Source organism: Lepisosteus oculatus, chromosome 25 (genome assembly GCF_040954835.1).
Source record: "Lepisosteus oculatus isolate fLepOcu1 chromosome 25, fLepOcu1.hap2, whole genome shotgun sequence".
NCBI classification, from domain to species: domain Eukaryota; kingdom Metazoa; phylum Chordata; class Actinopteri; order Semionotiformes; family Lepisosteidae; genus Lepisosteus; species Lepisosteus oculatus.
In genome coordinates, this window is record NC_090720.1 from 4,887,385 (window position 1) to 4,910,201 (window position 22,817).

At 39.2% G+C, this 22,817-nt stretch overlaps 1 protein-coding gene across 1 annotated transcript in view; it reads left to right on the top strand.

Moving 5' to 3' along the window:
* The window catches only part of prdm16 (PR domain containing 16), a 222,748-nt gene that overhangs the window by 25,922 nt on the left and 174,009 nt on the right, over positions 1 to 22,817 (top strand). The window lies entirely within an intron of this gene.

Consider the following 22,817-nt stretch of genomic DNA (forward strand, 5'->3'; position numbering starts at 1 on the left):
CTTATTTTGCTGCTTGTTCAAGAAAAGCTATTGCGCAAATGCAAAAAAGGAGTGTTTTCTCTGGAACAAATAATATCACTAAGGCTGACTCATTCCCTGAGCAAATGTGGAATGATGAGCAGGGGCCCGAGTCATTCTGCTGGCTGCGTTTGGAGCATCATTTACTGTAACTGGCGCAAACCTCTGTCCTACAATAACCACATCCTTCGAGTGTCTTCAACAGAGTCTGTTTTATGATTGAGCAGTGGTCAAGTAGGAAAGACAGTTCTCCAATAAGAAACGTTATTAGAGGAGAAGGGGGGTAGGATCTGCCGTGTGAACCATATTGAAGATATGGACTGTGACGGAGTGTGGAATTTGTGCAGGAGAAAAAATGTGACTAAAAAGTGACTAATATCCTTGATGGACTCTACCACACATGTTGTACAACGCCACAAATCAAGGAGAACTTTTTAATGTTTTCCCTTTTGCCAGAGAAATGTCCAGTTAAAGCAGTTCAGTACAGTCATCCTTGTTTATATTTCACACTAAGAGTAGGTGGGAATCTAATCATACTTGCAGTGGAGCTAATATTGCTGAAGCATGGCATAGGAAAAAAACTGGAGTAACTGCCAGTGTGTTCCTTGGAGCAAAGCACACATACAGCACGAGCAGATTATAGAGATCTTTCACAGCTGAGAGAAAGGGAAAAAAAATGATTCCTCTTATGTTGTTAATGGCACAGGAAGCGAAACTAATTCACAGGTTACCACTACAATGCACTCAGTTTCTGAACACTGTGTTTGTGAAGATTTGTTTTTGTTCTGGGACTGCCGTTTGTGGAGTTCCAAGACTTTTACAGTGTCCAGGGAAAAAAAAAGACTGCTAAAGTCAGTAGGTGTCACTGATCCCAATTTTTAGTTTTTTAGATCAAGTGCAGCACACAGAAGCAGAAATATTGCGAGGGAGCAGACAGAGAGACAGAGCAGGCAGGGTGAGATTGTTACAGAAGTGGTGTTTTTAATGGACTCCTGACCCCTTTTCTCCTCCACTCTTTCTATAACTGACTGGCATGTGCACGACAGCTAGACAGCACCAGGTACGAGCAGGGATGGGGATTTGAAAAGCTCACCATGTCAGCGGTGTCTCTGCTTGCTGTACCATTCAGTGAGTCAAACTGAGCAAGAAGAATTCACGTGGCAATTTCCTGGCATGGTGCAGATGTTACAAAAAAGCCACTTTTTCTTCATCTGAATGGAACAAATTGATGGATGTGTGGAGTGTTTTCTTCAGACGCATTTCCTTTCCTTAAGTCTTCCTTTATGAAAGTTTACTACAATTTGATGCATTTGTGCTGTTTCACTATGGGTTTTCTAAACACATGAAATAGTATAAGTATTCCATCACTTAGTTTTACCACAGTTTCCCACGATTTGTGAAACTTTTTCACACCTCTCTCTGCTTTCATGTGTTTGTACCTCTTTACATCTTTTGCTGCAGCTTCGTAAGTTGATAAGGCTCCCCTCACCTTTTAGTGCACAGTAAACCTGTCACAGGTATTTGGGCATCTGATTGAGTTCTTTATTCCAAGGTTTTCCAACCTCATTTCCAACCTTATTCTAAGGTTTTCCTGTTGTTTAGATGAAATATTGTTAACTTTGAAGAGTTTTAATTGTTTTTGATGATGCCATATGAATGATCTGTGATGGACAGGCATCTCATCCGCGAAGGTGTATCCTGGTTTGTGGGGTTTGTTTACCTAATTAGCTCTCCATCATGACCCTATATTGGACTAAGCAGTTAGGGAACATGGATGGATAGATGGATGCCATAAGGACTGTAAGTGCTCTTAGATGTTTCATTCAGGGTGTAGTCCCATCTTGCACTGTGTGATTCAGAAATATGCAAATTCTTGAAGATTGACAGATGAAGATAGTAGTAAATCTGAGATTTTGTCCAAGAGCAACTGAAAAATAAGTATTACAGGAAATTAAAAGGCAAACACTTTCTGTCAGAGGTTTTCTATATTTCAATAAAAAGAAGCAGTCATGCTCCCATTGAGAAGTTTAGTAGCCTAATGTTTCTTACAATAATGCCCCATAGTGCATTTTTACTTGTAAACTCTAATTGTGTCAATGAAGCAAGTATTAGCAGTATCATGGACAACAAAAACCCACAGACCCCCCAGTAAATATGGTGGTTGGGTTACATATGTGGCTGAATTTGAGATATTCATCTGGGGTTTGTCATATTAAAGTTCAGTCTATGTCTATTTCTTCTGTAATTATGGGAAGATTTAATTTCTCTGTTTCCCATTGGGAATATTTTATGTGGGTTGGTTTGGGCTTTGCAGAGTAGGAAATGATCCATTCAAGAGCTTAAATTTTGCAAGCTGAACTTTTACTTTTGCACTAAAAAATTGCCATGAACCACAATTCCATGATTTAATGTAATTTAAAGGGTGGGATATGTGCACATGTATATATACACTATACTATACTTTAGTGTAAGATGGTGTTTAAGAAAGGTAAAATAACCAAAATTATATGAAAAAATAAAGGCTTCTAAAATGATGTGATGATTGTGTTGTTTTTGGATAGAAGAGGCTTTTTTTTTGCTTTGTGTGTGGCATGCATCTGTCCTTGGCAATGTAAGTATTTAAGCCAACACAGAACATTTTCCATCTCTAACGCTACAAAATAGAAAAGTACCAGGGTCCTGGGGCTGCAGATGACATTCCTTGCTTGTCCCTGTATCTCTGCTTCTTTTAGGTCTGCAGAATTAATTAGCTGTGCTAATTAAAACAGGGAATAATGTACATCAGGAACTGCCAGCCTGCGTGCTTCTCTGTCCTAGTTATGTGATAGAATGATATATCTGGTCCAAAACAGCAGACCAAATTAGAGTGGATCCAATTTTATTATTATATTATTATCTTAGAAGTATCTTATTATCCAAGCTTGAAAAAACTGAGGTTTTATTGATTAACAACTATAATCAAATCTAAATTCATATTATTGAAACCTGTTCCCAAAGAAAGAAGAAAAGGTGCTTACCTCTGAAGTTGTATTTTATTTTAAGTGGGGACATTCTTCCGATTCTAAGAAGAGAAAGTGTTAACACTCCCTTGTGTTAACTTTGAGCTCTTCGTTCCAGGTTACATCACTAATTCCATGCTACATCACTAATATGTCACATGTGCTGGGCTGGGTTCTGGACTCACACCTGGAAGTCTGTGGGTTTAAACCTGGGTGGGACATTGCTGTTGTACTCTTGAGTAAGGTTCTTCACTCAGAATGCTTCAATAAAAAACCCAGCTGTATAAATAGGTACAAATGTTAAATGTCTTTGGAAAAAAGTGTCTGCCAAATTATTTAATAATAACAACCACATACAACAACTTGTAATGCTGTGTCAATTTTTTTTAAATGGAATAAATAATTGCTCACTCAGTCCTGTATCAATTCCAGCACAGACAAGTGCCCTAAAACTGCACCTAAAACTGCACCTGTTTTGTTTTGGTATTTCTGAACAGGTGTTCTTGAGATATAACAATGACAGTGAGCGTTCTCACCCAATAAATCACCTGAGATTTAGAAAGAATTGCCTCTCAGTGACCCGAATCACTCATTGTTTTCAAAAGAAAACATCAGCACCATCAAATAGGCAATCATGAGATTTAGGATTATGCATCTGTATTGGCAGTATCACATCTCAATTATTTTGTTATTTGAACCAAGCACAGAGTATTGTTTTACAGATTATAAGAAGTGTCTGGCTGTAGAAGAAATAGCAGTGAATGACGTACATATTGATCACTTAAAAATTAAAACAGAAAACAAAAGAGAGGATTTAGGTAGTGTGATCAGAACTCAGGACAGAAAGGGATCAAAGTAAATCAGATTACTTGGTCTGGGAATGTTTCATATTTGTGATGTTTCTCCTTCACGGATCTACAGTATTCCCAGCAATGACACTGATTGCTGCCCAGCAGGCAAGATGCAAACTCCTGCTGTAGCAGTTCAGTAATCACAGTCTTTGAGAGATGCATCATCATCATTTTTACTGATTATTTTCTTTGCATTTCTATATTTTTTGGCAGTTTACTCTGCATAAATTTTAAGCACCGTGCTTCAGTGCACTTTATTTTAAATTATGCTGTACCTTATAGCTAGTTGCCTTGAAATGCTTGCTTATTTTTCACATTGTAAACTGCAGTCCATTTGTATAAAAAACCCCTTTATCCCCTTTGCCTTTCTTCTCTGCTCAGTAAGCCCAGATGATAGTGTCTCCTGACCCAACTGGCATCCGCGTGTCTTGGGCTCTGAATGAACTTGGCACACACAACTTTTTTTTTCCTCCCTTCTTCTTCTTTTCCATCCTTGACATAAATACAGACGATTCACAAAAAAAAATGAGAGATAATGGCCACTGTCCAATCAGGCTGTGCTAATCAGCGAACATCGTGGGAAAAGCACAGGACGAGGGACGAAAAACAAGGCATTGTCTGGGGGAGATTAAAGTCCCGAAAAGCCCTTATTGTCTGTGGAACGGATAAATCTTCCTGCTGTCACTCAAACCCTGAATTAAATTCTCCTTCATTTCTAAAAGGGGCTTATCTCTTCTCAATAGGTTGTTGCGCTACAAGCATAAGGGAATGTATTTTGTGAACTTTTGTCTCGGACACCTTATAAAAAATAAAAAACAGAGGAGAGAAAAGGGTGTTTGGGGTTTTTTTCTTTGGGGGTTTGAAAGAGGATGTACGTGTGGGGAGATGGCTATCATGTGAGATGAACAAACGGACTCCGAATTGATTGACGGCTGCATCACCATTGAGTGGGAAGCGTATTGAGCCCTGCTGTACTATCCTGTCCCACCCCCCCCACCCCTCGCATGCCAAGCCGCTCTTGGAAGTGTGACCAGATCCGGAAAAGTGTCAGCCCCTGGCAGAGCTCGGCCCGCGTGGTGGCAGGAGTTGAAAACTCAGCCCTGCGTCACTTTATCACTCATCCAGCGGCAGGATCTGCCAGAATCTGCCCCTTGACACAGCCGCTCGGATACGTCTGACCTGTGTGTGTTCAGCGTGCTTTATGTTTTCGCAAATCCAGCCTGTGCTGGTCAGCAGTTTAAAAAAAATGGTGGCAAAACACATCCTTTTTTCTTATCCAGCAATCCAATGGTGTCTAATCGCTGGAAAAGGGAAATCAGAATGGAAGGAAATATCGATGATAAAAAGAAGAACAAGTCAGCTCCACCCCCTGCTGTTAGGCCCTAAACAAGATTTTCCGCTTGGTGTTTGGGCCGACCGCTGCCGTTGTTGTTGTTTACAAGCTGGTTTAATGCTTCGCCGTTGCATTTCTTAGCAGTGCTTATTCCCCCCGAACTCTGCTCCCGGCAGACAGATTTGGCTTCTTAACAAGCGGGCTTACACCTGCTTACAGGATTAAATTAATTAGCACGAAACAGAGATGGAGAAAGTGCAAGGCATTAGCACAATGAAGCAATGAAGCCATTGTCCCAGGCAACGTGATACACTAGAGAGGATCCGAGTTTGTTTTCAGGGGAGGGGAGGTAGAGAGGAGGACGGATGAGAACCTTTCCAGATTTGTTTGGGTGGGGAGGCTTTGCAGCGGATTCTGCTCTGCTGAATGGCAGCGGAAGCCGTTAATGTGATGTCATGAGGGCCTCTTTACTAATGATAGCATTGAACATGGACGTTATTTTCATGATCAAAGTCTTCTGAGTGTCAGCCTCTTATCTGCCTGGGTCAGAGCTCTACAAAAACATGTTTTTTTTTATTTTTAGCCAGAGAAGAACTCTGTACTTTATTCAAGTTTTGGAAAGCAAAGAAATGTTGATTTCTCATCATAAGTTTTGTTTTATTGTAGTAATAAAGGCCTTTATGTATAGGTTTATATCAGAGACACAAGAAAATGTTTTGCTCATTATTGAATTTTTCTAAGTGGATGATTTTGAAGGAAATGTTGGTGAAAGACCTACTTTACAATGGATTTAATTTGGGTATAAAGCTTAGTTTTTATGTTGAATTAACAACCTGTAGCTTTTATGGAAACCAGCCTGCAAAATTCAAAAGTAACGACATAGGGTTGCTTGACTTGTCACCTTGTGAGAATAGCCACATGGTCTGAACTTCAGTTATCTGAAATCCATGGATGATAATCTGATATATCACATTACAGTATCAGCCTTTTGGACATCATCTGTCAGCAAGGCAGTGGTTGAAAGCTGATAGAAGACAGACTTGCAGCTCAAATAGCATCTGCCATAGGGGAAGACATTTGTCCCTTTCTTTTCATAGAGATCTCCAGCCCAGCAGGATGAGAAACTAAAATTGGCATGGAACTACTAGGTAGGAAATAGGACTCTAATCAGCAGACTCCGTAACCTGTGGTGTACCCATGCAATCCTTTCCGTATGACAGTGATTAGTATAACGCACAGACAATGAATGCCCTGAGCTGGGATTCCTATGGTAACCTTCCCAATGCATTCCTCCCACAGGCTCAAACCTACCCAGAGCTAATCACATTCTTAACTCGCCCAACAAACTGCATGCTAATTATGCTCTTAACCAGTTTGCGTGCTTTGTGTGCCTGCTACTCCTCAAGTTAGCCTAATTTGCATGTCTAATCAGGAATTAAAGTCTCAGTGTTCCCCTGTCCTGTTCAGTTTTCCACCAAAATATAACTTCATGGTGGTGGATTACAGCATTCGACCGGCTGGTTAGCCTTTATCACTCACTGAAAGCACAGTGTTTGTTGAGTGTCAAGACAGTGTGGGTTCCCCACAATAGCCTTGCTTGGCATTTGACACCTTGTGACTGCATCTCTCTCACCTTACCAAGCATGTACCAGGCACTCTTATTAGCTGTGGGAGGAGCAATATTCTAAACGACAGAGGAGAAGCGGCAGTGTCTTCTTCTGCTTCTGCCATTTCTGTAGGTCTTCACTATCCCTGTCCTTGTACACAGATTTACAAATTGTGCACAAATAAAAAATGTAGCTTGAGCTTTTGTGCGCTCAGAAAGGTGTGATAAGTGTGAATACCTACATGTAATGGCATAAAACTATTGCTGCACACCAAACAAGCACAACTTCATTTTTATATGGTCCACAAATAAAATACCTTGTCAGTATGTAAACATTTGAGGGTTGTTCTGAAACGTATTCAAATATATAGTAAGTATGCCATATGCATTATGAAACTAATGTATAAATTAAAATTACAAAGCAGGCTGCATAAGTCACAGAGGCAGCATCCATGGCACTAAAGCAATAACCTTATTGTCAATGATTAGCCATTGATTTGTATTTTATAAGAACATAAGAAAGGTTGCCATCAAAAGGAGGACATTCAGCCCATCTAGGACATTTGGTAGTAGGTGGTTAATCTACCCAAGGATCCCATCCAGCTGTTTCTTGAAAGAATCCAAGGTATCGGCTTCAACAACATGGATGGATAGCTTGTTCCATACTTCCACAACTCCTACATAGATCGGAGAATTGCCAACAGTGTTTGTCTTTCATTTTTAATCCCTGTGCTATTAATAACTGCTGCTATAAAGACCTAGGGAAGGTGAATACGTTCTTAACACTAAACACCAGAAAATCAATTTCTCTTTGCCTTCCTTCCCCTTAAACGGTATCAGCTGTGGCAGTGGAAGTGTTAATGTACAACCGATTTTTTTAAGTGAAAGAATCTTCGTAACAGGACTAGTCACAGAGCCCTGATCCCATCAGGTATTCACGCCATTGTCAGCCGATATAACGGTCGTCTGTCAGCCCCTCGGTCAGAGGCCTAATCTGTTTTTTCTTTGCTTTCTGAAAAGGACCCAGCGCCACGTCAGGGCGACACGCCGACTGCCTATTCAGTCTCCCTGCAGAACGCAATCATCGGACAACCCAGCAATAACTCACTCCCCGACCGACCCCCTTTGAAAAACAAAATAAAGGTGGCCGCCTCAATGCTGTTAGCCCGGCGAGATAAATCATGCACTCAAAATTAACTTCCATTGAAAGCGCAGAAGAAGAAAAGCCGTCCGTGGTCAGGCAGAGAGCTCTGAAGAACGATGACTCGAGTTGATAAATGTCAAGGCGGATAATTTGAGGGCTGTGATTAAGATCTTATCTAGGTAGGAAGTTAATGGAAAAGACTTAATAAAAAATCTGTGCAGGGTTCCCCAATGCAACTACATGTACAGCTAACTAAAACTGAGCTGCTTTCCCATTTTTTTTTCTTTTTCAAAGGAGTGACATATACAAAAGTTGAATATCCTGCGAATTTTATAGAGAGGAAAAAAGGCAATGCGCTAGATTCAGATTAACCATAACCATCAAACCGATTAGAAGCTTCCCAGGTGATCTATAGCTTTTTTTCTTATCAGGCTAATTGAAGACAAGCTCTTTCATGGATTGCACAATAGGTCAGACAAGAAAAGAATTTCCACACTCATGATTACATGGACTAAAAGAAAAAGAAGAGAAGGAGGAGGAAAAAAACTACGGCTGCTATTGATTTGAAGGCTCTCTCATCCCCAAACCATTTATAAGCCCATTATAATACTGATTTAATTTTCTGCCTCATTTTTGAAACACCTTTACCCTGTTCACTTTTTCCATTGCGGTGCAGGAAGTTAATAAGCTTTTTTGAAATCAATTAATTTGTAGCATTCTACCATTCTACTGCTCGGCACTGAAGTTGTATTTTCCTCTAACTGTGTCATTGATTTAAATTATCTTGTGTACTCACTTCATCAGAATCCTACGGCTGTTAGCATGAAATATTTTGTCACCTGTTCCAGGAATGTACATTGTCGTATCTTTTGTGCCTTATGCAATAACTTCACAACCAGGCCCGAGTCTAGTCAACAGAAAGCGCTATTTCCGAGAGCTGCTCTTTACACAATAGATACAATGAAAGGGAAGATTAATATTTGAGAATGTTAAATAAACTTCCACGGAATCTCCACCTACAGCAGGGTCGTCAGCTTGTGAAGCTATGTAGTCCCCGTGTTTCCTTTCTCTTCTGTAAAATGTTTCCGTCTGCTGTATACAAGGAACTCGCAATAATAAAAGAAGGAGACTTGCTGTGGGTTAACAGCATGATCTTTTGCCTTTGGAGAGGGTAATGTCAGTAAGAATCTCTATGTCGATGCGCCTTCAAGGATTCTGCCTGGCTGCCTTTGTATGTGAAATAACGCATACAGTTTGTCTAGGGATCAAGTCTAAAAAGTACATGGTAGCATTGGGTAAAATAAAATCCTCTTACAGGAGTTTCCTACACTGACAGGCTGAAGAAACTAAACATTATTAGTCTTGACTAGAGAAGACTGCGAGGGAACCTTATACCAGTAGTTCATGAAACTACATGAAAGTGCATTTAAAACCAAGAACAGGTAGCAGTTCTTTGTCACTGAAGTCAAAACCCTGACTTCATTCAGGAATGTCTGGATAAGATCCTGGGATCAATTAGCTGCTAACTACTGAAGAGGCTAGATGGGCCCAATGGCTTTTTCTTGTTTGTAACCCTTTATATGTTTTGAAAACCTGTGTAGTTTTTCCCAAAAAGCCTCCTTCCACAGGACTTCACAAAACCACCACCATGTTCCTGTTTGCTCTGAAATTACAGAACTCACCTACCTGACAAACACATTGGCTGCCTGGGCATCTGGGAAGCTGTTTTTAAAAGTCCTGTTAATAATCTTTCCAAGATAAGTAATGCTGCAGGGGTGGAAATTGACAGGTAAAGCAAATAGAGAGCTGTTGAGCAAACATGGGAGGACAGGAGAAGAAGACTAATGATGGGACAGAGGCAGCCTGCAAACAGATTGAGCGGAGAGGAGGAGGGAGGAATTCGCCTCTGCTGTGCAGGCAGGGGGTGAAAGAGAAAGATCCGCGGTGTTGCTGGGCAGGGGAGTGGGCATGAAGTTTGAATGGGTTAAACCGAATGCCCCTCTTTCTCAGAAACGTAGCCGTCCCAAGGCCAAATCTCTTGTGAGTGTCTGTCACTTGGTCTCATTCTTACGTAAATTGCACCTGTGCAAGCCATTGCTAACCAATACATACAGAGATAATACAATATTTACATAAACCAGAATAACCTTTAAGTTCTTTTACAGTAGAAGATGGCACCATTGCAATACAGGCAACCTAAGTAAATTGGTTTGCAGATACTGTACATCATTTTGCAGTCAGCCTGTGTAAGGTTGAATTTAATAAGGAACCCTGTGCCTACCTTAGGTATATTCACATATGCATTTACGTTTTCCTTACAAGACATACAAAGATTTTTTATGAGTGGAATGTGTTTACCTTCACAGTTCTGTAACCACGTCGGCGGAGTTTGTTAGCTAAGTCCTTGACAGGAATGAATTAATTGAGTGCCCTTGACTCATTTGTCTTTATTGGGAGTCTAATTGGAAAAGTAGCAGGTGTTAATAAGGAAAGGCTGGATGTTGAAGACAGAATTTGTGCAGACTGTGCAGTGGAACTCTAACAATTAACTTAACCATGTTTAATTAGACTCAAAGCTGAAATGAAACTATACACATTTTTTTTCCTTTTCAGTAAAGGGAGATAAGAGGAAGGGTGTGTGTGTGAATATATTGCAACACACTTTCATTTATTAATCAGCTTTATAAATGTATAACTGCTGATTCTCCATAGTAGCTTTATTTATTCCTGCTTTTTAGTTGTTTAATTAGAGGATGTCTGAGCAAGTATAGCAATGCCTGATTCAAAATGTAACACAGATTATTTTTTATGGATTCCAAACTAATTATTTCTCATTATTGCTGTTCAAAAAGTAATTCTACTATGATTTTTCTTGTTTAATATTTAAAGTTAAATGTTATTTGTTTTATGTAGAGCTGACTTGGAGCCCATATTGGGACATTTAACAATATATCAGAGACTGCCACAAACTGATTTTTGTTATTGGAGTAAAACCTGATCAAATTGGAAATTGGCTCTGCACATTCAAAAGGCCCATTTGTGTAATGGAATGTTTGTTATAATTTTAATGTTTTGTTTATGTGACTATTGCTGCTTCTTTCACCTTTCAGTGAGGAGTAGATGGCGAAGTAATCAAATGGGTAGTTCAGGTGGGTAGCTGCGTCAGCATGCGTAGGCTGCAAAGGAACAAGTAATAGGTTTATTCCACGCTGAAAAAAAGAAGAAAGAAAACGCAACGTTTCGGCCGTGGAGCCTTCTTCACACCCGAAGAAGGCTCCACAGCCTAAACGTTGTTTTCTTTCTTCTTTAAACGTATTACTTGTTCCCAAGTAATCAAATGCTGTCAGTGAGTGTCAACAGAAGTGGGCCTGTTGAAGTTGCAGAAGGAACTGATTGTATTTTTCCTTACAAGACTCACCACTATGAGGCCATGGAAGAACATGAAAATGGTTATGAAATGGAGGTCTTCAGCCCATCTAGCCTGTTTGGTAGTTAGTATTTAATTGATTCCAAGATCTCATCCAGCTGTTTCTTGAAAGAAGCCAGGGTATCAGCTGCAACAACATGGAGGTGGAACTTGATCCACACCATTAATACAGGTGCTGCCACAGTGTCCAGCTTTTTGTCATTTCCCCGTCATACACAGGTGTGTTCTTATATTTTGCCTCTGGAATACCATCTTAGAACAATGGTATGGCGAAATCATTATCAATGGTAAAAGAACTTTGTGCATGTGTATTATGCTAAGCACCTTAGCATGTCTGAGGTGTGTTGGAGTTAGGGTGTGTGTGCAGACGTGTATTATATGTGACTTGAAGCTTTTGAGGAGTGTACTTCAAGCAGGAGGCCTGTGAAGTGAAGTCTTACTGCTCCCTTCTGCCCTTTTCATAGCTTCTCTGGCAGAACTTCCAGCCATAATGTCAACCACACCCCACATTAGAGGCTGAGGGATCCACGCTGCATGAGACTCCATGACTGAAATCTCTCATTAGTGTCACCGACAGCTTACTTTGAATTATGGTCTAAGGCTCTCCAGCAAAGTTTGCCAGAGAGCAAATGAATGTGGACAGCTCTGGAAAATAAGCAGTGCGCTTAAGATGTAGAGCTTCAGCAAACAACACAACAAGCACATCTTATAGAAGCTGAGGTAGCAAAGAGCTCACCACATTACTGTCCTCTGGGACTCAAGACAAACCTCCAAAAAACAAGGAAGCAGGTATAGTTTTGATGAAGTGATGAAGATACTTTTAATAATAAGATACTGTATTTTAGGCCTCAGTGCGCCTGCACTGACAAAATTTGTTCTAATTGTTGTTTTATACACTTAGCATTTTTCTTTTATGAAGGAGTGCTTTTATATGACCCAAATAGCCAATTGTCTTTGAACCCTTCTTTCCAAAGGTTGTAAATAACTGCCTAGAGTACTGGGGACTGTTCCCACCCGATTCAGTTGGGGTCAGAGTTTACAGTGATAGTCATTGGAGCCCCTCAACCCCAAATGCTGACCTGGCCTGGCACTGCTTGGCTTCTGAAGTCTCCCAAGATCACAGTTTGAGGTGGTATAGCTGCAGGCATGCAGTGTTGAGAGCGATTAGAGAAGGCCTCGTTATAATGGTTGCCATCTGGTGGAGTCCACTATTAAAGAGGCCACTATACACCCCTGTGTTTTGTACACTTTCAGCAACATTAACTCTTAATGCTTTAATGCCTTCTTATCTTCAGATTTCGCCATGTGGTTAAGAAGGTGGAATATTAGATAGTGCAACATGCTTGAGGATGATACAGCATGTACTGTAAGAGGCAGGACACCCTGGGATCCTTGTCAGATGAGCTCATAAACGACAGACATATTTTTCCCACTTCTGATCGGAGGTCAGAATTCTGCTGCTTATGGTCCTATAACCAGAACAGGGCTTTGATTGTGTTTTCTAAAACAAAAAAACATGCTTGCATGTGTATGCTCGCTGGAAAATCTCAGATTGTTTCACTCAGCTGTCAATAAGGTAATTTTCAAATCCAACTAACTTGGACTCGGAGACTGGCTTATTTCCCACACTCCCATCCTCCTCTTCGGTGGAATAGTGGCAGATAACATTTTTCTTTCTGGTTTTGTATTCGTTTTTGATTCAAGGTAATATTTTTCTCGTTTTGGTTGGATTTTGTAGGTGAGTAAGTAAGAAACGAGCGTGTTCAGGAATGGTGATTTTTACAACAGAAAAAACGTAATAGATTTCTTTTTGTGCAAACAAGTCTTTATGAAGTTTCTAACAGACAAAATCTAGAAAACACCCCCTTGCTGTGAGTGGTATCCCTCCCCTCTCCATATTACTGACTAAGGGATCGCTTGTGATCTCTGGGTGAAGCTGTGAATGAAGCAGCATAAAAGCTGCATAAAATATGCATAATAATTTTAATCTTTTCCCCTTGTGAACATTTACATCTTGCAATGATTTTACATTTCTCTTCGCTTTTCCGAGCGTGTATTACAATCTACAGTGCTCGTCTTTGCTTCAAGTCTATTTTTATTGAGGACCGACAGTAGGGATGTGACATCAGAAATGCCATTATTTGTTAGTGCACAGTAATGGTCACTTCACCATATGTTGTATTTATGGACTTGTTCTCAGATTTGCTGTGGTTTATTATTTGTAAGCAAAGTTGTTATCTAAAGCAGGATTTGCAACACATTGTGATTTACTGTGCTCTGCTCACTTTTTTCATCATTTTGGGATCTTCACAAACCAGGCACTTTATCTTCAAGCTGAAGAGAGCTCCTCTTAAGCACAGACCCTTACATTGAGAAATTCCATTTGGCAGGCCAGATTCCTCATCTATTAGTGTAGGGCTGGGGAAGAATAAACAGAACTCAAGAGTGTGGAGAAATGAAGTGTCATTATATGAGCTGCAAATGTAAACATCTCTGCTCAAATGATAAAAAAGCACTACAATAAAATTATTTACTTTGGGGCAGATGAACTGTGTGAAGGAGTTATTGAAAGGGAATTAACTGTAACTTAAGCTATAAATGCATTTCCTTCTAAATTTGATAAGCAGAGGAAATATTTTCATGCAAAACAGTTTGGATCTGTCTTGACTTTGTTTAGATGTGTTTCGTGTTTTATTTTTAAGTATTATAGAAACAGTTGAGACTTCAATCAGTTGAACAGACAAACACTGTTAAAAGTAGTGAGACATTTGGAATTAATGTCTGTAATTAAAGTGGGTATGTATACATATGTTTTAGAGCACAAGTTCACAATGATGGTGCTGAGGACCCACACCATTGGTTTTTGTTTCACCTTGAACCCTTAATAACAGGTGTAATTTGAACTCTTTTATGTTTTAATTTTCTAAACATGTAGGAGCATGCCTTTTAACAATTGCATTTCTTAACTTAAAACCTTTAACATTTGAGCTGAAAAAAACAAACTTGTGAAGGTTCCAACTAAGGGACTTGTTGGGTCAATTGAGGTTTTAAGTAAAGAGCTCAGCTGCAAAGAAAACCAGCAGGTGTGTAAGTCCCAAGGACCAGCGTTTGGAACCCCGTGTTAGAGAACTACCAGTTTGTTCATTGCCCTGTATTACCATCACTCATTTCAAATACCACTTTTCAAGTCCTGCTTGCTGGCATTCAATAAAAGTGTCAACAGAAAAGGAGCTTCCCAGTCCTTTGATTCAAAAAGTTCATTGGGAATATTGCAAAACATTAAATGAAGCCTTATTTTTTCATAAAACCATTTTTATGGTAAGAAATGTAATAACATTTGTTTAGATTCAAACAAGCCTCTTTCTGCGGTCTCTGCAATTGTTTGCTTTCTCTGAACCCAGTGGTATTTGGGAGAGCTTCCCTAAGTGGTGAACAATTTGAGACATGGAACAGTAAAGGAGTAACTGTGGATGGTGCAATGTTGAGCAGCAAATACTTACCATGCTTTCTGTACTCTGTGATGCCCAACACACTGTTTGGATTTGAAAAATACTCTGACAGGCGGAAGCTTGCCTTTGAACTTGTGTTGTACTAGGATTCCGTAAAGTGTGCAAGACTTCGGACAGCTGGGTTACGTGACTGATGAATGATCTTGATGTAAATTTACTAGTAACACTAATGGGGATTTATGTCTCATGTGCGTTTGCTTTCGATCGTGGAAAAAAAAAAAACTTTTCACCAGGTATCGAAGGGAGTATTTCTTTAGCCCCTTTAATGGTTGTTAGCCCTCGTGCAGTAAGTAGGGTAATTGTACTTTCAGCTGATTAGTAATTTGGAAAGCGATAATGGACTGCCAATATCTGAACACTTAAGCACAATTAGATGGGGGTAATACAAGTCAATACAGCTGAGGTAATGGATTGGTCAGTTAGTCAATAACTGACCCCAGCTCTGATTTGGTCTGTAAGTTTATTTTCTAGAGATTCTCCCTGCCTGGCTTCTGGGTGTTTAAGTGGACGTCTGTCTTGTTTATTGTCACAAAGATTTTGAATAATAGTGCAAAGTGATTATTTGATGACTGCCCAGTAAAGAATGGTGAAAAACAGGCATTTTGAAAGGTGTTGATCCACCTTGCTGGCAGGGAATGACAATAGATTGGATCAAAAAACAACTTATACAGTTTAGCTGTTTTTCTTGCTCTGTGCACGTGAGGTGGTTTAGTGTGCTATTGGGCATATACAATTTCGTTATGACAAAATAATATGTTTAGTTTTTCATCACATATATTCCTTATGTTCCATTTCACCGTACTTCTTAAAAGCAGCTGTTGAATGAATTCGAAAATAAAATGTTTGCTCATCACTGGCAGAGACAGAGTGTGATTGTTTCTCACATTAGTTTTTACTGAAGGCTTTGCAGTTATTGCTGATGTGCTGGGCAGGCCTTGAATGGAATAAAGGAGAAGAAAGGAAAATCAATCAAATCAATAAGCAAAGGGAAAAAAGAGACAAGAAAGCAGTCTTTGAACTTAGGGCTAAGAGTCAGAGACCCGGTATAACAGTGACGTTAACCCGATTCATTCAGAGCTTAACATGTCTTTGTTTATTACGGACTTCACTATCGATGTCAAGGGCTCAGTTAAAAAACATAATGAGACTGTGCTAGAGACCCTTGCAGCAATTAACAGACTGCTTAATTAGCAAATGAATTGAAACCAGAGTGGCTGATCTTTGCTTAAAGACTAGTAAAAGCCAGGCCCGTTATCTGATTACAAATTGATCCATGCAAACTGAACCCTACGGTAATTTCCCAGCTCAGCATCTTAATACTTTGAATATCTGAATTGTTTTCATTTTTTTCCTCTTTTTAATTCCAAGTGCCTCTCATTAGCTGTTGATAGCGGAGCTCATTTATTAGCATCAGTAATGAAGATTCTAATTAGTATTACAAACACCAGCTTCTTTGCTTATTGTGTTTGTGGGTGGGAGGGTGGATGGGGTTCTAACTGTGTGCTAATTACTTTCATGTAGTTCAGACTCACAAGCCAGTACAACATTAGTGTGCTTAAAATAACCTTAATGTCTCTTATTTTGCATCTCTGAAACTATTTAAGCACCCACAGTCCAGAAACTCAGAGGCAGACGTAGCAGAATGTCTGTGAAACTTCTGCCAACTTTTTAAGTTTGGATTTTTCTTGCTATTTATAGATGAATGTGATCATTGTTTGAATAGCAGCTATAGACTAATTATGTGTGACTGCCTATTAAAAGTTTTGTTCATCCTGTTTTCTTATTACTAAATTTTAATTCGTATTCATCCTCACCTTTTGCATATTTTAAGAATTTTGTGTCTCAATTTTTCATCACTAAAATAAGTTGCTGCATTACATGAGTTCACCAGTATCATGTTGGTTTTACCATTGACATAAAAAGGTTTGACAGCCAAGCTTTTGAAACAGTAAGTGACATAGGACATGTTTATAAAATAAAAAAATAGATAATAAAATATTAATATAATCATACACAATGCATAAGACTACTGACCATTATTAACAACAAACATCTGTTAGTAGTTTTTGGATTCCTGGCAATAAACTTTCTTGTTTTGATTAAATTAACAATTACAAGAGCTACAATATTTCTGCTATAGTCACGTTGGTAAAAATCAATATCAAAGGTCATTTTGCTAAAATACAAGCAGATCCAAGGTATGAAATGTCAGTTATGAAATGTGTGCTGTTTTGGACCAGATCCATGTAACTGTTAAATCCACATGTGACACAAACATTCAATATTTGTTGTATGTTCTGAATTAAGGTGGACAGAGCTTTTAATCTTTAGCAAATGTCTAGACTCTTAGCACTCCAAGCCACACGAACAGTTTATGCTGAGGTTTGCCTACAAAAATGCCAAAGCATGTCTTTATTCATTACATATAAATAGCACCTTTAAAATTTCAAACTTGGGCTGGGATTTGTTCCTGAACCAAATGTTGATTGATGGTATTATGTAAATTTTAGGAAACCAGCACACCAACATTTTTCTAAATTGAAGTTTTGAGGATTCTTTAACATTGAGCCTTAAGTAGTTCCAGCTTAAGAGCAAACCAAGCTTGCGATCATTTACCACAGTGACCATTTACTCCTAGGTATATAAGAAGGTACAATATATGTTGTTTTTAATGGTGTCCCTTTCTATAAACTTCCTTCCTGGCCCCTCACCAGGTTGGCTTAGAATAGCTGCATACTGTATGTGACAGATGAGGTCCAGTTCCACACCCCAGAGTGGCTTAATTTATATCTGTCTTGTTTGACTACAGTAAAGGTCTTCATTTTGCTGAAGACACATTCAGAAAATAATCATTCCTTTCCTCCTTACTATGGAGTATGGATGTTTCAGCACAGGAGGGAGTTTTGGAAAAGACCATTTTGGAAAGACACACCATTATAACCTTTTGGAGAGTAATCTAAACATTTGTGTTTTGAATAATTAATCAAATACAGGCTTGCATTTGTAAATGTCAACCAGAATACAGGCTACTAATCAAGTTTTGGTGTTTTGTAATGAGAAATCTTCCAAACATTTAGCACTGACAGTTGAATGGGATGGGAATGTGTGTGGAATCTGTGACTGTGGTTGTGTCAGATGGCAGATTGCTTTACCCCAAACAGATGCTAACCTAAGCCCACGGATTTAGTCTTAAACCCTGTTCTATCATGCTTGTAATGTGCACTGTAATCCTCACTGAACAATTTTGACAATAAGATGACTTTTCCCCTTTACTCATGAAAGTAATTTAAACTTAGAATCTGTTTAGTGGTCAAGGCTGTCAAAAGATATGCCAGATCTGTCAAACAAAGGATATTAAAGTCAACTAGGTGTTGTTTGGCTGGTACTGGACCTGAAACAGCCAATACCTTATACAACTACTTGAACATATTTTGTCGTGAACGCAAAAGAGGTACAGATTAACAGAAGTACTGTAAATCTAATCAGGTGGATTATTCAACCAGTTGTTGAGAAGAAAGAGAAAAAGTTCTTGTAAGTCTGGATATTATTTTTCAAACAGTCTTTCTGAAACTGTAGTACTTAGGAAAGAGACCAAAGAATTGTACCTAAGTCGAGTAAATGTACTCTCCACAGACAAGGAACAGATTTATTTTACAGCATGAAAGAAATAATTGCACCATCTATTCTTGTTTTTGTTTTACTACTTGTGTTTATAGTCAAGACCATTTTTTAGAGAATACCAGCTTGGCTTTTTTTGAAATAAATAATTTTTCTTTAGTTTTGTGCTTAACTAACTGTAGTGGGAACGTCTTGGGAACACCCTGAAAGGGATCTATATTCACGTACAGTATGTCCTTCTTGTCAGATTTCTTACTCATCCCAGTGGAATACTGATTCCTCATGCTCTTGCTCTGGTATAGCTTATCTAATACGTATAACAGATTTGCAGCTGTGCCAAAACTTTTTTTTTCTAATTGTTTCATTTTTTTGCATCTGTTGAAGTAAATATCATCTTACTTTATGAGTCAGTGTGTTTGAGTGCAGTGACTAGAGTTTAACCCCCCCAGCCTCTTTTATGCAATGTGTGTCAATTTTCTTCACACATTAAACCCATGCAAATGCAGTAGAAATTACTAGTGGAGTTTTCCAGTCTCCATGCTAGAAATAAAAAACCTACTTTAATATACCCACCTGTAAAATCTTAGTGTTGCCCATAAATTATTTTCTGTCAAATAAGATAAAATGCTGATTATTGCGCACATATATATATATGCATTCACAGTGTGTGGCAGCATATTGGGGTTCATTGAAAGGTATTCTTAGGATAGAGTGTATAGTGTGACCCACAGTAGAAGATAGGGAACAGTACCAACAGGTTGGAATAATAAGGAATTTCCTGAACTGTGCAGTGGGTGAGTTGAACTTGGGAATGGGATAGGATGATGAACATACCATGAACCTTGTAAGACAATGACTTTGACCTGACAGCAGGGATAAACCTGAAAACAGGAAAGGACAACGACACTCAACTTTTCTTTAAATTGCAAACCTTCGTCAATAGTGGAAGAAGGGTCAGTCCCTGAATCAGCCTGACTTCCTGGCTATTTCCAATGACTTCACTGTGGGATGGAAGAGACGCTGGAACAGGCTGGACCTGTTCTGAATTAGGAGTCAGAAAGCCGGACTGTCCTGCTGAACGTAGTCTTCTTCTCATGGGTTGAACAGTGGACCATTGATACATATGGAGTACAGATAGTATAATGGCAGTGTTCTTGAATTAATTCTTTGTAAATAAAACCTCCTCCACTGTTCTGCCTATGAATTACCATGTACTGGAACTTTATGTTTAAGGGTATTGTATGCCTTGTTTTGAAGTAGTACCTAGTGCCTGTATCTCTTTACAAAGATAAATAAAAAAAACAAATAAACAGTAATTCAAGCATTACCAAACAGAAAATCCATGAGGTAATGTCCTTCCCTTTCCATTCTGGTTTAGTGCGTGTAATTATGTGATTAGTGTGGTTTTTATTACACAGATTGAGGCTACTGTGGTGGAGGGTTTGAGGAGCAATGTTTATGAGTTTGTACTCTGACCGTTGAGCATTCAGACCCCTGGTTCTCAGTGACAGAAAATTCTCTTCTGCACTTCAGTGGAGTGGCCAAAGAAATAGAGAGCTGCTAATATCTAGGATGACAGTCTGAAAGTAAAAAGTCAAATACAAGCAGGGCTTTAGAAGAGCCTTCAGGAACTGAAGAAAATTAAACTTAAGGCCATTTATTCCTACCGTGAAGACTCTAAAAGGCGGTGTTAGGTTTCGTTTTGGTCTGTGAACTAACCGACCTACCTGATATCTTTTTCTCTTTAAAAAAAAAAGCAAAACTTCACTGCTGGGCCACCTGTTTGTTTCCTCTTACAATACACTGTACATGTATTAATTGTGTTCTCAAGAAGGAGCCAGTGGTATTATTTAAATGCAGGGTTTAAATTCTGTACGTTTGTGAAGGCATTCAAGCATCAGTATCGCCAGCTGATATTTACTGATTTTCAGATTCCGTGCTCAACATGTGATGTTTCTTGTTTGCGTAATATTATTTTATTAACATTCCTCCATAAAAAGAAAGTATGTTAAACAGAATTGCCAGGAAATATTACTTACATATATTTTTAAACAAACTATTAATCTGCTGATTTGAGTTAGATATATGATCAAAGTCAACTAGAAAGTGCAGATCAAATGGCTGATCAGCATCATATTTAGTATGATAATTCAGTTTTCTGGGACATCTGTAATACAGGCACATGGCTTTAATTAGCTGAGCATCTGTGAGTAAATATTACAGGCTTTCAAGGTGGTTTGAGTGTTCAGTGGTGTATCAGAATTCCATTCTTTTTAAGTCCATATTTCTTTCTGAGTTTGGAGAAGAGCCATTTGTTTTGCTATGAGTTATGCTTCCAGTTACTTAGATAATTACTTGTCTCATTCAAGTGCGTAATGAGCTTTCCCGTCAAATGGGAAAAAATATTACTTTTTCTACACAAGAAAGTTTATTTATCACATATATCCACTGCCCTTCTGCCGCATTGCAAATCAGTTTTCAGTTTTGTTTTTAGGTGAGCAATTTGTTCTCCTGTTTTCAGATGAGGAATCTGGTATTGATTACAGGCGCAGTAGAGATCTCTTTTGTCATCATAGGTAAGACAAGAGCAGGGACCTGTCTGCAGTGATGCAGATCTATAAACATGGAGTGCACTTTATGCAGCCTTGGCTATCGAAAAGCACCCTGACCTAATTAAGCTGAGCTGGATAACAGTCAAGCAATAAGCATCAGTGCTCAGAGCTTTTGCAAAGCCAAGCTTAAACTTAAAGAGATTAGACAACTTTTGCAAGATATTAGCTGTTCAAAAATGAGAAAAATGTTCTTAAGCCTCTTGAAAGAAAGGGGCAAGAAAACAGGCCGCCTTTTGTTTTGTAGCTGGGGCTGGGCAGCGCCAGGCTGAGGAGAAGTGCTGAGCCTCTGTGTGCAGGACCCAGAAGCGCCACTGATCCCTCGCCAGTAAACCCAATCAGCTCCGGGAATTAGCGTAGGGATTAGACTCAAACCTGCTAGCGCAGCGGTTAAAAAAATAAGGGAAAAAAAACCGCCCACCCAGGAGGTCAAGTTTGGTGGCAGTGCAGAGGAGGTAGAGTGTGGGTTCTTCAGGATCTCTGGTCTGCACGATGATCACCTCTGGCCAAGCAAGAGAATAAATCCACTGTTTGCAAAGAACATGAGAGCTGTTCAGAAACTGGTGAAGTTCTCAAATTCTTAAAGTCTGCTTGTCTTCTATGCAAATATTTGCCAGAGGAAAACGTAGGAAATGTTTTATAAATTTTGCAGCATATTTGTTGGATTTAGAGCATTTTGAATCACTTATATATTTTAAGTTATTCACTAGTATTATAAGATCAGGTATGTGCATTCCTTTGCTGCCTCCTGTATCACTTGGCCCATAAAGCTAGATTAGGAGGTGTTCAAATTTCTAAGAATAGTGTTCACTCTGGCTTGCAACATCGCTAGTTTTTGCAGCAAATTGTGCTGTGGAATCAAGGAAATGCATACCGTAGCGTAGGAGACACAGCCAGGTGTTTGACAATTCCAGGTTGCTGTCATCACACACTTTTCAGAAATCACCTCTTCATCAGTGCTCTAAAAGCCTCTAACTCCCACCCACCCCCCCTTAACACTTTTCCTGAGTTCTGCATCGCCCAGACAGGGCCATGTGAGGAGTGTCATATGGAACAGATTTAGTCACAAACCCCTGTATCATCCTATCAAAGGAATGCGAAGTCCCTCCCGATCCCCCTGCAAAGCTGCATCATGTGTACCAGATAAATGGAGGGGACATGAGGGCTTTGGAGGGAGGACAATGCCTTTACTATCTCAGCTCTCACACCACTTTCTCATAGAGAGCCTTGCTTTCCTCCTGTGCATGCAGTCTCTAATGGGGGATGTTCTTGTGCATCCAGAATTCTCCAGCACTGCTTCTGCTTTTGAACTGGGTCACACGTCTATGTGATACACTCCACGTGAGTGAATGTTAGTTAACATACACCATTTTCTAATGCCACACTCCGGAGGACTACTTATAGTCCAAACGCTGCTGCTTTTCAAGATCACTGCTGTGTAAATGAAGCAGAAATCACACAGAAACAGGTGCCTTTTCTGTATTAAGTTGGAGGATGTTACAAAGACTTAAATCTTCACTGTTCCTATATAGCTGTATGACGAACACATAACATTTTTCTGGATAATATGAATATTAAATGTTCTCTTTCACTGAGTAAGTTAATAACAGCAGAAAGTTATAATAGAAATGTCACCTTAAAATGTTAGTTTCAACCAATTACCATGACAATCTGCAGTTTAGCATAGCCATAATCTCATACAT